We start from the raw sequence: 18,174 nt of genomic DNA on the forward strand, positions 1-18,174 counted from the left end.
GAAACAGAGTAATTATATAAAACAAACAAGTATAAAATACGTGGTACAATTCCTCTCTTTACAATTTACTCAAGCTCTCAACTAGCAAGTTCCCTCCGTAACCGAAGCATATATATATAGATATAGTGGATTTCTTCAAAGAGGTTGTCATAATTCAAATCAGGGAAAACCCCTCAGATACACTGGCTTCTTGCCAAATATTACGCATGATTCCATGAGGATAATATATAGGAAATGCCGAGGCATACAGCCCGATCCAACATATCCATTATCACACACAATCACCACCAAGGACGATCGGCCCGATCCAACATAAAAGTAAATTGTGCACTGTCAAGGGTCGAACGGCCCAAACCATAGATATATACAATTACCAACCTGTCGAGGCGAACGGTCCGCTCCCATGAGAGTAGTGGAATAATCACCCCGCGCGCAGAATATATATGTTTAATGGATTACCCCGCTCACGGATCATACGTGCGACGCGGTTACACACAAATTTCATAAGTTGTTAAAGTATTTCTCAATTCTTTTTAAATTACGAATTTCAAATGAAAACTTTTAAGTTCCCAATTTTTCCTCAATTTTGACTCCTTTCAAAAATATTTAATAAACTAACTCAATCTTGCTTCTTCTCAAGGCAAACAATAAACATAAATCAACAACAATATCAACAAGGCACGATGTAAGCCTAAAACTACCCGGACATAGGCATAGTTAGTAATTACATACAGACTCTCGTCATCTAGTGTGTACGTAGCCCCCACAAATAGAAGCACATAATAATTTAGTTCACCTATGGGGTTAATTCCCTCTCACAAGATTAGAAAAGAGACTTGCCTCACTCTGTACTTCCATAACCGGCTCTCAAGCCCCTCCAACGACTCAAACAGATGTCCACCACTCCAAAACTATTCAATAATTATGCAAACCCATTAATATATACTCAAATACTCATTATAATCCTATTTAAAACAATTTCCAACTCCGCATGAAAAGTCGATAAAATCATCATCTTAAGGCATCAAAAATTTTCATGAAAACTATTCAACTCCGCACGTGCCTAGATTCCAAAAAATTTCAAAGATAAACTTGTTAGATCTGATTTTAATGATGCAAATAATATATTTTTGCAGGAAATCATGGATAACCATTTAAAAATTGAAGGAATCAACTAGAGAAGATCAAGGAATCAAAGAGTTACAAGAGATTGAAAGAAATCAATAAGGAAGCTTAAGGAAGGAAATCAATCAGCAAAGATCACGAAATCAATGGACAACTATGATGGAAAGAATCAAGCAAGCCTAAACTTAAGGCATCAATCAAGTCTAGCACATTCAATCTGGAAGATTGAAGCAGACAAGAAGCATTGAAGATCCTGTAAGATGATTATTCGAGCTGCTATTTTCGGAACGACCAACAATTAAGGAGTAAACCCACGTCATCAAGATCTGTAGAAGGAAAGCTATCAATGTCCTCTCATCAAGGAAGAGCAACGGCAAGTAACCTTACTCTTGAAAAGAATCAATCTCTTTCCAAAGATCAAATCTCTTGGGTTGTCAAATCTCTTCAGCAAACGGCCTTCACCAAAGTATTTATACTCAGCATCAAGCCTTAGGCAAATATACTTCGACCGAACCAAACACCCTCTCTTTGTTCTACTGCAAACAAATATTGTAGATCTCTAAGACCTACTGGTGTAACAAGTTAGAGAAGAAAGAGAGAACAACACTGGTGAGGCATTGTATCAAAAGAGACGAGTGATATAGGAATTCAGCTATCACGTCATTGTACTTGAAGAAATGCATTTACTGAAGAGAACTCCCTTGCAATCCAAAGGGACTGGACTAGGATTCACATTGAATCCGAACCAGTATAAAAATTTCGGTGTCTTTAATTCCTGTATTTACTTTTTGCATCTTATATTCTGCTATTACAACTGTTAGTTTATTGCATCTAGTCGACTAATTGAAAAACCAGTCAACTAACAGAGATTAAGTTTAAAAATGTACAATTTACCTCCCCCCTCCCTTTTACTTTCAAAACTTTACCCATAACACCACGAACTCAAATATATAATTTTTTCCAAGTTCCGTGTCCAATTTCGTGGTCAAAATCCAAAAATATAAATTTTTAGATTTTGCTTTAAAACCCCAAATTTTCACTAATTTCCCATGATTTTCCATGTTAAAATCCAGATATAATCCAAGTAATTAACTTGCAATAGGTGGGAATCACTTACCTTGACGTGGATGATGAACATGGAGCTCCAAAATCGCTCCTAGGTCGTTTCCCATGGAGGAAATGAAATGAAATAAGCCAAACCCATTTTTGCAAACTTATACACTGCCAGTCAACCCTTCTTTGCGTTCGCGGTCTTCCCATCGTGTTTCCGGTGGACAAAATACTCGAAAGCCATTCCCAAAGTCTTCTCATACAGCCTCTAGTATAATGATCATAACTCTTTTTACAAAAATCAAAATGATAAATTGTTTAACTTCATGAAAATTAGACACCATTATCTACAACTTTCATGTTTTGGTCATCTCCCAATTCCTTATAGATTTCGAGATATAAGCCGCCAAAGTCAGCCATGTGTAACACAAATTTCTTCTTCAACTTCCTGGATAGCCTGTAGTGTACCAGCCATAACATTTTGTACACAAATCCAAATACTAATTGGTTTACTTTTCTGAAAACTGGACACAAAGTGATGCAACATTTAATTTTAGATCATCTCTAAATTCCTTATAGATTGGGAGATATGAGCCTCCGAAGTCAGACCTGTGCAACAGAGATTTCCTTCTTCGCGAACACAAAGAACAAAATCCCAGAAGCCAAATTCTTCTTCATGAACGCGAGAGGGTCCTCGCGAACGCGAAGAACAACACCAGATATCAATAAATCAGCATCCAAAGTAGCCCAAAATGATCAAAAACACACTCGAGGCCTTCGGGACCCCATCCAATCACACCAACCTATTCCAAAACATGACACGAACTTTCTCGAGACCTCAAATCACATGAAACAACATCAAAATCATGAATCGCACCCCAATTCAAGCTTAATGAACTTTAGAACTTCAAACTTCTACATTCAATGTCGAAACCTATCAAATCACGTCTGATTGACCTCAAATTTTGCACACAAATCACATTCGACACTACGGACCTACTTCAACTTCTGGAATTGGAATCCGACCTCGATATCAAAAAGTCCAATATCCGGTCAAACTTCTCAAAAACCTTCAAATTTCTAACTTTTGCCAAATGACCCCAAAATGACCTAGGGACCTCCGAATCCACTTTTGGACGCGCTTCCAATACCAGAATCGTCGTAAGGAGCTATTCCAAGACTTGAAAACCCAAATGGACATCGATAACATTGAAATGCACTGCAATCCAAATTTATGAAATTCTTCCAAAATGCCAACTTCCACAATAGGTGCCGAAACGCTCCGTGTTTATTCCAAACGATGCGAATATTACTGAATTAGCATCTTGCTTGTCGAGAAATTCTAGGCATTCATGACGATTTTTGTCACTAGATTCGTATGATTCTAGCAGCATATGAAGTGGACCAACAACCCACAATGACTTCTTGTCTTTTTCATCATTGGCAAGTAATAAATCAAGGAACTTACCTTCCACTTCTCTATAAGAGTTCATGAATTCTTCAGAGTTGAGCGTCCATTCATGTGCCATTCTAACAAACAATGCCTTATGAGGTTCTTAAGTAACAGCTCTCCATCGTAGGAAACTCGTCCTGCAATTGCCGAACTATTTGGTCGTGATCATCATCAACAACAATGTGATCAAGACATTGTCGAAGCAAAGATTATCTAGTAAAAACTGAATCGGAGTGAAAAATATAAGACTCGACATTTGGAAATGAAAACACATCCCCCATAGAATGCTTTATAGTATTGTCATGAATTAATACCAATCTCTTTGAGAGGCGATGAAACGAGCAAGAAGAAAGAACTGATTTAGACGGCTATATTCAAGAAAAGGAACCATGACCACAATCACTTCATTGCCTGATGAGTTGGTAGCCATTGGAAAAAAAGAAGAAAGACTGGGGAGAAATGAAAATTGTACAATGAGCTTTGGCTTAACGGTGGGAAATGCCTTATCTTATATGCTCAAGTGCCAAAATGCACGTGATAAACATGATGCCATATGCAGATGTGGGAAATAAAAACAAGAGATCCTACTGGAGATATTTCTTTTTTGACTATTCAGTAGTTGAAGTTCATTGGCCTGAAAAAGTTCTGAATAAAATTAACTCCACTAAGATCATTGCATAGATGAGGCAGTTTGTGAATATTTAGTGAAAGTACATGAATGATGTTATTTGTCCATGCCTTTTAATGAAGTGAACAACATCTAATTGAGTTATTTATAATTGTTGGATGACATAATTCTCATGACAACTAGCGAAGAGCTCTAGACAAAAGTATGACAACTCGAGAAGAGCTCTAGACAAAACTTAGTCTCGGACTGCAAATTGAACATAACAAGCATATTTGTATTTACCATCAATCTGTTTATACCTAAAAGGTTCTGAGTCTAATTGACAATTCGTTTTTTTTGCACACCTTTGAGACAGACTTACAGTTTTGGGGGTCAAGAGTGTCTTTTGCTAATTAAGGTGCACTTTTGTGTCTACTTCTACTACTATAAAATACTACTCTTGCATATCATAAGAAATAATTGTTACTGAAAACAAGACTACATATTGAATAGAAAGAAAAATAGTACTACTATGGAAAATAACAAAGTCTAAAAACATCCAAAAAACTCCAAAACATTAGAAAAAGAAAAGATGGAGTATACAAAGAGAGAAAACAGTAAACTAGCTAGACGATGAACTATTTTCATCTGTGTGCCAATCATATCCTATATTTTAGACTATCTCTTTGAAGGCTTTAAGCCATTCCCTTGTGGCTTTGGTTCTGCATCATCCACAAACTTCTTCCAGTACCAATGTTCTCTGCAAACTTGAGACATCTCTTCAATTGGTATATTCTTTGTTTCGGGCACGTACAAGTAGACAAACACAATCATTATTAACACAAACGCCGCAAAGAAGATAAATAGACCAAACTTCATCCCACATAGCATCTTCAAGAATATTTGTGCAACTCCGAAAGTGAAAAACATGTTCAAGGATACAATAACACAGTATGCTGCAGATCAAACTTCCAATTGAGAAATCTCACTCGAAACCAACCATCCTAACGGACCCCATGAATATGCAAAGTTAGCAACGAATACACAGATGCAGACAACCACTAAAGCTGCAAACCAAAGTGGAAAATCTATTGCATTCCCTGTTGTTCCGAATTTTGCCCCAATAAGAGCTTCCACTGCTGTTTGGAATATAGACATGAAGATGCCACCCCAGAAGAAGAGTATTCTCCTCCCAAACTTATCTGTACAAAATACTGAAATAAAAGTTGCACCCAGGTTGACACCGCTAGTGATAGCAGCTGACACAAGCGAAGCGTTACTCTTAAACCCTAATGTTTGGAAAAGCACAGGAGCATAGAACATGACCACATTAATTCCCGTAAGCTGCTGTAATGATGGAATCAGAATTGACAAAGCCAACTGCGGTCTATACTTTCGAACGAATAAAAGATTATTCCATGGTCTTTCTACTTTATTGGATGCTTCACTCGCCATAACAAGGTCATTAAATTCAGCATTCACATTATCAACTCCTCTTATCTTTTTCAACAATTGTTCTGCCTCCTCTTTCTTTCCCCTGTCTATCAACGAACTCGGACTATCAGAGAGAAACATTGAGGAAACCAGGATGACTAGTGCTGGCACGGCTGCACCTCCTAAGCTAACCCTCCAACCCCAACCGTCAGACATTTTGCTAGTTCCAAAGTTGACCAAATTCGCTATCAGAATCCCAATGGTGATAGCCATTTGAAATAACACGTTGAAAGTCCCTCTGTATTTGTAGGGAGCAACTTCTGACAAATAAATAGGGACATATTGATTAGCAAATCCGACACCAATCTGTATTGGGAAAAAATTAAGTCTGTATATTGAAGATGACGTGTCATGATACGTGAACTGGTCAAAAGGTCAAAACGTGATAAATAGCCAAAAGACACGAACAATAACAAATGCGAGCAAAGGTTGTGGAAGAGGCACGTGCAATTACTCAGAAGATGCACAACCCGCACCTATTCAAGACATTTAAAGCACAAAGATCAAATGGAATTAAAGGAATGAACCTGGTAGTCTATGACAGACCAGATACAATATTTAATGCGCATTAAATACTAAAAATGTTAGAGAATATTTGTTTAATATCTGATTGTGTAACATATTATTAAATGTCATTTATTGCTCATAATTACCTCATTAAAACAAAGGCATTACACCTTCTCCTAGAATCAACTATAAAAGGAGAATGACTCAACATCTGTAGACACAAAATATTATTTAGATTACACTGAAATACAAAACTACTTATTACTTTATTATTCTCAGAAGTCTTCTATCATTTTCGTCTCCAAATTATCAGTAACCCGAATTTCTCTTTATTTCTAGCTTTGACCAAAGACTCAGATTTTTGGTTAAATAAATTGGTTCCGTTATCGGGAATCTGATAATCTTCTCTTTTAAGCTACATTCCATCCGTTGTTATCATCATGTCAAACAACAATAACAACAACAATAATAACAGTGAAAACACCTTGGGAAACCATGAAAATCAAATCCATCAAAATCAAAGAGATTTACAGAACATTGACGTGGTTCCCTCCCCTCAAAATTCACCACGTCAATCTCGTGAAGGCACTCCTGCTCCTGAATCCTGTGCTGATCAACAAGAGCAATCTGAACATTTTGAAGGGGCAGACGAAGCTTTACAAAAAGTAATTGATGCACAGATTAGCAAAGCTCTTCAGGCTCTAGTTAGTCGATTACCTGTTGCACCACCCACACCTACGCCTAATAATAATACATTGGAAAATCCTCATTCTGGCCTTGTTAATCCTGGAAATGGAGGAACCCCCAGTGAACCACGAGAAGGAGAATCAGGTAATTCAAATAATTCTCATTTGAGAAATTTAGTACTAACTTTGTAGAAACAGCTTAAGGAACAGAATGAGCGCATCGAGCAAATCCCTGAAGTTCCCCATGTAATCAAAGGAGTGGATGTGGATGAATACTCACAACAACCTTGGAAACCAAGTGTTGCTCCCCTTCCAATCCCAAAAAGTTCAAAATGCCTGACATCTCGAAATATGATGGCACAACATACCCACATGATCACGTAACTGCATTTACTACAGGTGTAAAAGGCAACGACTTGACCAAGCAAGAAATTGAATCAGTGTTGGTCAAGAAATTTGGATAAACACTAACCAAGGGTGCATTAACCCGGTATTCCCTTTTACCTGAAAATTCTGTAAACTCTTTTGCTGAGCTTGCAGATCCTTTTATTAAAGCACACTCAGGAGCTCAAAAGGTTAAAAAAAGAATGGAAGACATTTTCAAAATTAAACAAGGGGACTCAGAGTTGCTTAGAGATTTTGTTGATAGATTCCAACATGAGAGGATGACTTTACCTCGTGTACCGGATAACTGGGCTGCAACAGCTTTTGCAAGCAACTTAAATGACAAAAGTTCAGAAGCCACGAGAAGACTTAAAGAAAGCCTTCGAGAGTTCCCTGCAACCACGTGGAATGACATTTATAATAGGTATAGTACGAAGTTGCGAATTGAGGAAGATACCATACCTCAGTATCATCATGAAAGAAGGAGCAATTCTAAGAGATCAGAAACCGAAAAAAGATCAGGTAAAAACAGGTACGATCCATATATGGGACCTGCAGGGAAAGACTCGCGGTCAAAGAAGGATAGTCAATGATATGATCAAAAATCGAGGAACAGGGAATCTGGTTCTTCATCAAGGTTCAGAAATGACCGAAACAGACAAAAGTCACGAGATGATGACAGAAGATTAAAGGCAAGGTTCGGTGGATATAACTTTAATGTCACTACCTCCGAGCTTGTAGCTGTTTTGAGGAGCATGGGAGATAAGGTACGATGGCCAAAAGAGATGCGGTCAAATCCAAATAGACGCAATCCAGACCATTGGTGCGAATTCCACAATGATCACGGGCATAAAACTTCAGAATGTAGATTCTTACAAAGTGAAGTGGATCATCTATTGAAACAAGGGTATCTCACTGAGTTATTTAGTGAGAAAGGTAAGCAAGCCTATATGAAAAATAGGCAAGAGCCACCAAAGCCCCCTTCACCCAAGAGAACCGTGAATGTTATAAGTGGGGGAGAAGATATTCACGGTGTAACATATACGGCTTCCAACAAGGTTTCTAAAGTAACGATAACACACGGGAAACGGGTACGGCAGGTTTTAGAAAACGAAAGTATTTCTTTCGATGATGCAGATACCGAGGGAGTAATGACCCCACATAACGATGCACTGGTAATATTTTTACTTGTACATGATACTAACGTAAAATGAGTTTTGATTGATCCAGGTAGATTCTGTAAATATTATACTATTAAGGGTATTACGTGAAATGCAAGCTGAAGACAAAATTATACCTAAGGCGCATACCTTGTCCGGGTTCGACAATTCAAGTGTGGTAACAAAAGGAGAGGTAATTCTAACAACTTTTGTTGCAGGTGTTGTTAATGAAATTAAATTTCAGGTAGTAGATATGAAAATGGCTTACAATATGATCATGGGAAGACCTTAGATCAATGATATGGATGCTCTCCCATCAACTCTACATCAAGTTATTAAATTCCCATCACCGTGGGGAATTTGCCAAATTCGTGGGGATCAGCAGACAGCCAGGAGTATCAACACTATAATAGATACGAGCACCGTAAATAAAGAAAAATAGCAATTACAGGAAACAGTTGAAGGTATCAAGCATCAAACCTCAACTGAACAAGAAAAAACAGATTTAGACTCAAGACCTGATACAATTCAAGAACCTGAAGAGAATTAAAATATCAAAACAACAATTGAAGAGATCGAGGCTGTGATATTATTTGAGCAATAGCCTGAACGGAAGGTTTATGTTGGAGCCAATTTAAGCTCAGACATGCGAGGTATGTTGATTGAATTTTTAAAAGCTAACGTGGACTGTTTCTCTTGGTCCCATGCTGATATGACAGGGATACCACCGGATATGATGACTCACAAACTAAATGAAGACCCATCCTTCACACCAGTAAAGCAAAAGAAAAGAAAGCAAGGAGCTTTCAAAAATCAGGTGATTCAAGATGATGTCCAAAAGCTATTGAAAATTGGGTCAATCCGTGAGGTAAAGTATCCTAATTGGTTAGCAAACACAGTTGTTGTACCTAAGAAAAACGGTAAGTGGCGGTTTTGCGTGGATTATACAGATCTTAACAAAGCCTGCCCAAAAGATTCTTTCCCTTTACCGCATATAGATAAGTTAATTGATGCAACTGCGGGATATGAACTTTTGAGTTTTTTAGATGCATATTCGGGGTACAACTAAATTAAAATGGACCCCAGTGATGAAGAAAAAACTTCTTTCATCACAGACAGGGGGACTTACTGTTATAAAGTAATGCCCTTTGGTCTCAAAAATGCTGGAGCAACCTATCAAAGGTTGGTCACCAAAATATTCCAAGAACATTTAGGAAAAACCATGGAGGTATATATAGACGATATGCTCATCAAACCCCAGCATTCTCATGATCATGTTTCTCATTTATCTGTTATATTTGAAATTTTAGGAAAATTTAATATGAAACTCAATCCAGAAAAATGTGCATTTGGGATTGCCTCAGGCAAATTTTTGGGTTTTCTCGTTTCTAACCATGGTATTGAGGTAAATCCTTCTCAGATCAAAGCAATAGAGGAGATCTCTAATATCCTTACGAGTAAAAAAGAAGTCCAAAGGCTAACGGGAAGAATTGCAGCCTTGGGGAGGTTTATTCCCAAATCTTCAGAAAAATGTTTTAAATTTTTCTCCGCACTCAAAAAGCAAGATCATTTTGAATGGAACGAAGATTGCCAACAAGCCCTTTGAAATTTAAAAGCTTACTTGTCAAATCCACCACTATTGGCAAAACCAAAGGAAGGAGAAAAGCTACTCATCTATTTGGCCGTATCAGAAGTTGCTGTAAGTGCTGTTTTAGTCCGTGAGAACCAAGGTAAACAATCTCCTATCTATTATGTAAGCAAGTCTTTACTAGATGCTGAAACACGATATCCAAAACTAGAAAAATTAACATTAGCTTTGATCGTGACATCTAGAAAATTAAGACCTTATTTTCAATGTCATCTCATTGTTGTAGTTACTGCTTTTCCATTACGAAACATTTTGCATAAACATGAATTGTCAGGGAGGTTAGCAAAATGGGTTATAGAATTAAGTGAATACGAAATCATTTATCAACATAGGACTGCTATAAAATCTCAAGTATTAGCCGATTTCGTAGCTGATTATAGCCAGGGGATGCATTTAGTAGCAGAAAAAGAACTACAATTTTTTAATGGTGCAAACCCGGGGACTTGGATTTTATTCACTGATTGTTCGTCTAATGTTAAAAGGAGCAGGCCTAGGGATAGTTCTCATACCACCTACGGGTCAGACTATTAGATAGGCTATAAAATGTCATTTTATAATTAACAATGAAGCAGAATATGAGGCTGTAGTTGCAGGTCTAGAATTGGCACGATAACTTGTCATAACACAGATTATAATCAAGAGTGATTCTCAACTCGTGGTCAATTAAATGTCGGGGACTTATACAGCCATGGATACACGAATGCAAGAATATCTCAAAAAGGTATGGGAACTAATAAAGCAATTCCAAACTTGGAAGGTAATGCAGATCCCAAGAGATGAGAATGTGGAGGCAGATGCTTTAGCTAATCTCGCATCTACAACAGACGTAGCAAACAACGCAAATGCTTCAGTCATACATATATTTCATTCCGTTCTCGAACCTGATAAGAACGAGATAAATTTTAATCATTTAACATGGGATTGGAGAAACGAAATTATTGCTTTTTTACAGCGCGGAACCGTGCCTGATGACAAAAGAAAAGCTTATGCACTTTGCAAAAAAGCTGCTCGTTATTGTTTACATCAAGGAAATCTTTATCGAAAGATATTTGGTGGACCATTAGCAAGGTGTCTCGGACCTTCCCAAACAGAATATGTGATGAGGGAAGTACATGAAGGATATTGTGGAAATCACGTAGGAGGAAGGTCGCTGGTAAAAACACTAATTCGAGCAGGGTATTATTAGCCTAAAATGGAAGAAGAAGCAAACAGTTTCGTGTCCAAGTGTGATAAATGTCAAAGATACGGTAATAATATGCATAGACCAGCTGAGTTATTGCACCCTGTTATAGCCCCGTGGCCCTTTATGAAATGGGGAATGGATATCGTAGGTCCATTGCCACAAGAAAAAGGTCAGGTGAAATTTCTACTTGTACTTACAGATTATTTCCACTAAATGGGTAGAAGCAGGAGCATTTAAACAGGTACAAGAGAAGGAAGTTAAATACTTTATTTGGAGAAATATAATATGCCGTTTTGTTGTACTAAAGGAAATCGTGTGTGACAATGGTCCGCAATTCATAGGAGCTCAAATCACAGAATTTTTTCAAAGTTGGCAAATTAAGAGGATAACATCTACACCATACCATCCAGTGGGTAATGGACAAGCGGAATCCAGAAACAAGGTCATTATCAACAACTTGAAGAAAAGGTTATAGGATTCAAAAGGTAATTGGCCTGAGGTATTACCTGGAGTATTATGGGCTTATCGTACAACGACAAAAACAAGCACGGGAGAAACACCATTTTCAATGGTTGATGGTGCGGAGGCCTTATTTCCAATTGAAATAGGAGAACCAAGCACACGGTACGTTCAAGCAAAGGAGGAATCAAATGATGAAGAGATGCGGGTGAACCTTGATTTGCTCGAAGGTAGAAGAGAAGCTGCATTAATAAGGATGACAACACAAAAGCAAGTAATTGAACCGTATTATAACAGGAAAGCATGCCTCAGATTCTTTAAAATTGGGGACTTCGTGCTTAAAAAGGTGTTCCAATCTACAAAAACTGCTAATTCGGGAAAGCTAAGTCCAACATGGGAAGGACCCTATAGAGTTCGTGACATTGCGGAAAAATGAGCATACGAGTTGGAGACAATGTATGGCAAGGTTCTACTCTCACATTGGAATGCTGTCCATCTAAAGAGATACTATTTCTGAGAAAGTACCTACGATCAGGTATCGCTATATTAGAATTTTTCTTTGAATTGTTAAAATTTTACTAATGATTTTAGATGCTAGGCAAAAACCCTAACTAGTGCCAAATGATGAGTCACGACCTGCACAACAAAATAGAATATTCTAAAATTCCTAGCCCAGGGTTACAAATTAATCTGATGGAAATATACACGGGTTAGGCAGTCTTCATCTTTAATCGCACCTCCGAGTCCCGTATGTTTTTCTGTTTTCAGGAAAAAGGACCAAATTGTGAGAAACAAACAAGTGCTCGAGGCTTCATACTTCAGCACTCAAACACTTAGGGGACTGCATATTGTACACAAATACGTGCGGTAAGACGGAGACATAAATCGAAACAAGTGTCGAGCAGAAGTTACGAAACCTCAGCATTCATCATTGTGTTCTTTCCTATCAAAACAAAGGAAGATGCAAAACATTCATCATAGTGTTCTTTCCCATGAGAACAACGGAGTCACCTCTCAAACCCTTCTTAATACATTAAGATAGGGTCATGACTATGTATTGAAACAGGTTATAAGGAAAAACCTTGTTGAATAATATTTATTTTGTAAAATTCTGTTACAAGAAAAACAGTTACGAGAAAGTTATAGATGTATCTAAATACATGTAATATTCAAAAGCTTGTCCAAGTTCATGAATAAAAACTTGTCAAAGTTATTTCAAACAAAACACGTGTGTTCCTATTTCTTTCATCGTATTATAATACCATTATAAAGTTGAGACGTCTTATTCATTAAGTGTCGGTATATAAAAGGGCACTCTTTTATAAACCTCATATTAATAAGTCATGAGAAGAATCATAAAGCATTTTTAAAGGATAAAAATGCTAAACTATTCTATAAGTCCTAATAAATCAGGAAAAGGCAAGAATAGAACACATTGAAGTACTAACAAACTTCTTGATATAATTAAAAAGACTAAGTAGAAACTTAGTCAACAAAAAGTTCATACAAGTTCTCCATTATGATAATTGGGGACATTCACCAAAAAATCCCTTAAAAACTAACTAAGGGATAAAACCATCATCCAACAAAAAAAAGTAAAAACAAAGCCTGGAAATTTAACTGGTCACTGAAGGGGTTGGCACATCAGAAGTTGCAATATTAATTTCACTTTCAGAAACAGCCACAGGCACGGTGGCAACTTCTGAAGAAACAACAACAAGAGCGGTTTCAGCTGGGCTTGAAGTGTTAGGTTCAACGAAGGGAGCAAGAGTCACGGAAGTTTCAGCTTCCATAGACTGAGTCATAGAAATTTCACCCTCGGGAGTTGGAATTGCAACATCTTCAACTTCAACTGCCACAACAACAGTTTCGTCATTTACAGGTTCCTTAGCCACGGGAGCTTCAATTGCCGGAGAAGGAAAGTCAAGTGGTTGTTGGGTTATTACAATGGTTTCTAAAACTTTGGCCAACTCTGAGTTTAAGTCAAAGTTTTCTTGACTGGCCTCCATTAAAGCATCACGACGAGAGTTTAAGAAAGCCCAACTCACTTCTAAATCAAACTTCTCCTCAAGAAGTTCATACTCCCTTTCCCACATAGCAAGATCATTTTTTAACACTTGATGTTCAGCTAAATGAGAATCAAGGGAAGCTTCAAGGGAGGCATGGGAACTCTCTAAGGCACGTACTTTGTCAGAGGAGATCCTTAAATCAGCTTGAACTTGAGTCAAGTTCTGCACTAATTCTCCTGCATATTCTTCTTTCTTGTCCAAGAGTGCCTTAAGTTCTCTGATTTCTTCACTTGACTTTGATAACTGTTCTGAAAAGCAACATTCAAGGCGCTCCTTATCTTTTTCAAATTGACTTGAAGAAGCTTTGACAACTGCTAACTCAGAAGTCAGACCTCGCTTTTGCTGCTCCAGGAGATTTCTTCTCTCTAGCAATTCTTCTATAGTTCCCTGAGCATTCTCAAACTGCTATTTCCAATTAGCTGCTTCTAGCTGGGCTCCCTTGGCTATTTCCTCAGCCTCATGGATAGACTTTTCAGACTCACGGGCTTTCTTTTCCAGAAGGGAAATTCTTCCCATCAATTCTATACCAATGAGGTTAGCCTACAGTGACAACTCATAGAAATAAGAATTTGTAAATAAAAAAAACTTGTTAGTAAGTAAAGGAAAAATACCTTCAAAGTAGAATGAATTATATCATTTATTAGAGTTAAGCAACTGTCACTACTCATCTTCTTCTTCTCAATATCTCCAATCAAAGGCCTAAGTCAGGCATCTGCTCCACCAGACTTCCTTAAAAGACTGTTATTAGCAGGAACTTCAAGTGTAACGCTCTTCATAGCCAAGCTTTTGCTACTGGAACCCTCTTCTGCATGTTGAACAGAGGAAGGGGGAACTATAGAAGGAGGAGCGGTAGAATAAGTGAAAATAACAGGAGTCACAGGACTCAAAGCAGGTAAGGGAGTAGAAATAGGTAAGGGAGCAGGAACAGATAGAATGGGCAAGGAAGCACTTGAAACCAACGGAGGAATAGGAGGAATGGGAACAGAGGAAGAAAGAGGAACTTCATCTAAAACTGGACCTAGTTCTCCACTTTCAAAGCCACCAACGAAGAGACGTTGAATAGATTCATTGGTGTCCCTCGGAGTGGTTTCATCATCAAAAGGAATGTGAATAGTGAATAGGTTCAGTAAAAGAGGCACGGATAGGGGTAACTTCAGCTTCATCCTCGGAAACGATGCGTCTCCTGGATCTTGGTCTAGTTATCAAAGAGGTGTTTTCATCTTCATCATCCTCAGGATCCTCTTCTACAACTTTCCTCTTTGACAGCGTAGCTTGAGTTCTCTCCAAAGAGAGTGAAGTACCAGAAGAGGCTCAAAAGGCAATAGCTACTTCAGTTGTCATTCCTCGAATAGCAAATCCTGATAAAAAGAAGGATATAAAAAAAGGTTAGAAATAAGAAAGGACTTAACATACGAAAAAGAATAAAGAGATGCATACCGTGAGTTTTCATTTTCCAACCATGTAAACCGGAAATGGATTTCCAAGTTCTCGCCTCCATAGGCACGGCTTTCAAGATTGAATCTACCCAACCACGGAAATTAGGAACGGGTTCCACATCTTCCATAGTTTCTATAGAAAAGCAAAAAATTAGAAAAGAAGTTGAAATTCTTAAAGATAGGAACGGTAAGTAAAAAAAACTTACGTGCAAAGTTCCACTTCTCAGGGAAGGGGATATATGTTTCACCCACCAAATCAACTGTGCGTACCGCAACATAACGAGTGTACCACTCACGATCCTTGTCATCTTCAGGGCTTACCAAGACCCTTTTACTTCTTGCAGTTAAAGTGAGAACTCCATTGCGGAATAGCATGGGGTGGTAAAGATGAATAAGGTGGGAAAGGAAAAGTCAACATTAGCTTTGACAGATAAATACCTCAAACAAGCAACTGCTCTCCATACAAGGGTGCCAATTTGTCCCAAACAAATTTTGAAAAAGCAACAGAAATCAAGTATAACTGGGTCAATAGAAGGAATAAATCCCAAAGTGAAGGGGTAAGTATAAACAAAAGAAAATCCAATCCTAAAAGAAGATATTCTCTGGTTTGGATTAGGGATCACTATACGAAGATCACTTCTCCAGTTGCAATCTTTTCGAACAATAGAAACCAAAGGTTCAGTGATTAGAGAAGGAAAAGTGTCAGCTTTCTCTAAATTAACAACTTGTTCACAAAGAGATTTTCTATCATTCTCAAAGGATAAGTCATTGGGTACTATTTCCACAACTAAAGGCTCTTGAAGAGGCTCAGAAAGTTCTTTACCTTTAGAAGAGGATTTCTTAGTGATAGAACCTCTAGAAATAGTGCCAGAACTAAAAGAAGGAGTGATGGAACCAGAGAAACCACCACGAACGGATCCTAGGCTACGAAGCCTGCCACCTCTACCCCTTCTATGTCTTACACGGGCGTTAGGGAAGCTATCAAGAATTGGGATTCTCTTAGGGTTAGGATTCGGAGATGCCATTGCAGAGAAAGGATGAACTAAAGGAGAAAGGAACAAAAGTAAAGAGTAAAGTATCTGTTAAGGGTTTATGAAGAAGAAGACAAAGGAAAAAAGGTTAAATATGTATATAATAGCAACCGTCAAACAAAGAAGCGTAATGATAGAAAGCCTATAATAAAGACAACTATCACTTCGTAAATAGAGGGGATGAAGAAGCCTTGGAAAAGGCTGCAGAATTACAGAGCCAATCAGAAGGTAACACGTGTGCAAAGCATTAAATAGAAAAAGACAACTGAAGCGTTAGTATTGTCATAACACTGATTATGGAAAAAATTCATTTTTTGTGAAGATCTACTTCCCAAATATTTAATTGATAAATAAATGGAAAGTGGAGGGATTATCTGTATTGGGAAAAAACTGAGTCTATAAATTGAAGATGACGTGTCATGACACATGGACTGGTCAAAAGGTCAAAATGCAATAAATAGCCAAGAGACACGAGCAATAACAGATGTGAGCAAGGGTTGTGGAAGAGGCACGTGCAATTACTCAGAAGATGCAGAGCCCGCCCCTATTCAAGACATTTAAAGCACAAAGATCAAAGGGAATTAAAGGAATGAACCTGGTAGTCTATGAGAGACCAGATACAATATTTAATGCGCATTAAATACTAAAAACGTTAGAGAATATTTGTTTAATATCTGATTGTGTAACATATTATTAAATGTCATTTATTGCTCATAATTGTCTCATTAAAACAAAGGCATTACATCTTCTCCTAGAATCAACTATAAAAGGAGAAGGACTCAACATCTGTAGACACGAAATATTATTGAGATTACACTGAAATACAAAACTACTTATTACTTTATTATTCTTAGAAGTCTTCTATCATTTTCGTCTCCAAATTATCAGTAACCCGAATTTCTCTTTATTTCTAGCTTTGACCAAAGACTCAGATTTTTGGTTAAACACAATCCCCAAAAGAATACGACCCAGGATGAGCATGCTAATATGGATAGCATCAGCCTTGAGGACGGGGCCTATAAAGAAAGAGACCTCCAAGGGCCATAGTAACTTTTCTGCCACGTTTTTTACTAACATGAGAAGCAACAATGGACGCAAACAGGGCAGCCACGTAAAGAGAAGACGTGAAAAGGGTCAACAACTGGCTGTCGAACTTACAGTACTGGTTGGTCGAGGTGTTCAAAGCCTCTTTTTGGTAAACAGATATGAAGAAGCGTTTGAGAAAAGGATCATGGAAGTAACTCCACCTGAAATTCCAATGTCGTAGCCAAAGATCAACCCTCCCATTGCTGCCATGATACAAGTCATGGCTACGTACACTGTTAGCTTCCCTGGGTACTCATCTAGATTGTCTCCGCCACCGCCGGGGATAAAGTTTCCACCAGCCATGAAGATATTGATCAAAGAAAATACTATGCAGAACAAAGAAAGGAAGATTATATAAAGTGTTTGAGATGGTGTCCTTAGGCGTGGAAAGAGAAGGGTATATATAGATGTCAAAAACCGAGATCGAATAGGTTTATAACTTGCAAAACTAGTCGGATTAGGATATCCTTTTATTCTTCTTTTGTCTTTTTTTGTACTTAGTATGTTTATGACTTATATAATTACCCGCATATATAAAATTTCCTAAGTTGAGTAGGATACGGAGTATTTCGTTTCATGTCTTAATTCTGTATAGAATATCCGTGATCCTATATAATCAGGAAAATTTATGGGAAATTCAATGTAAAAAGATATACGGGCAATTTCAAATAAAATGAATCGAAAAATTGTAAACCTATCATCGTATCATCATCAATTCATCTGTATTTATACCTATATCTATATTATATTAGTTTTAGGCTAGGCGTTACGCGTGTAACTATATCAATGAGTATAT

The 18,174-nt window shown here is 37.7% G+C and overlaps 1 pseudogene; it reads right to left on the reverse strand.

The window, feature by feature from the left end:
- Positions 1–445: 445 nt before the first annotated feature.
- Positions 446–17,681, reverse strand: LOC107760434 (sugar transport protein 12-like; annotated as a pseudogene).
- Positions 17,682–18,174: the final 493 nt, after the last annotated feature.

The sequence above is a fragment of the Nicotiana tabacum genome, chromosome 8 (assembly GCF_000715075.1).
Source record: "Nicotiana tabacum cultivar K326 chromosome 8, ASM71507v2, whole genome shotgun sequence".
Classification (NCBI taxonomy): Eukaryota; Viridiplantae; Streptophyta; class Magnoliopsida; order Solanales; family Solanaceae; genus Nicotiana; species Nicotiana tabacum.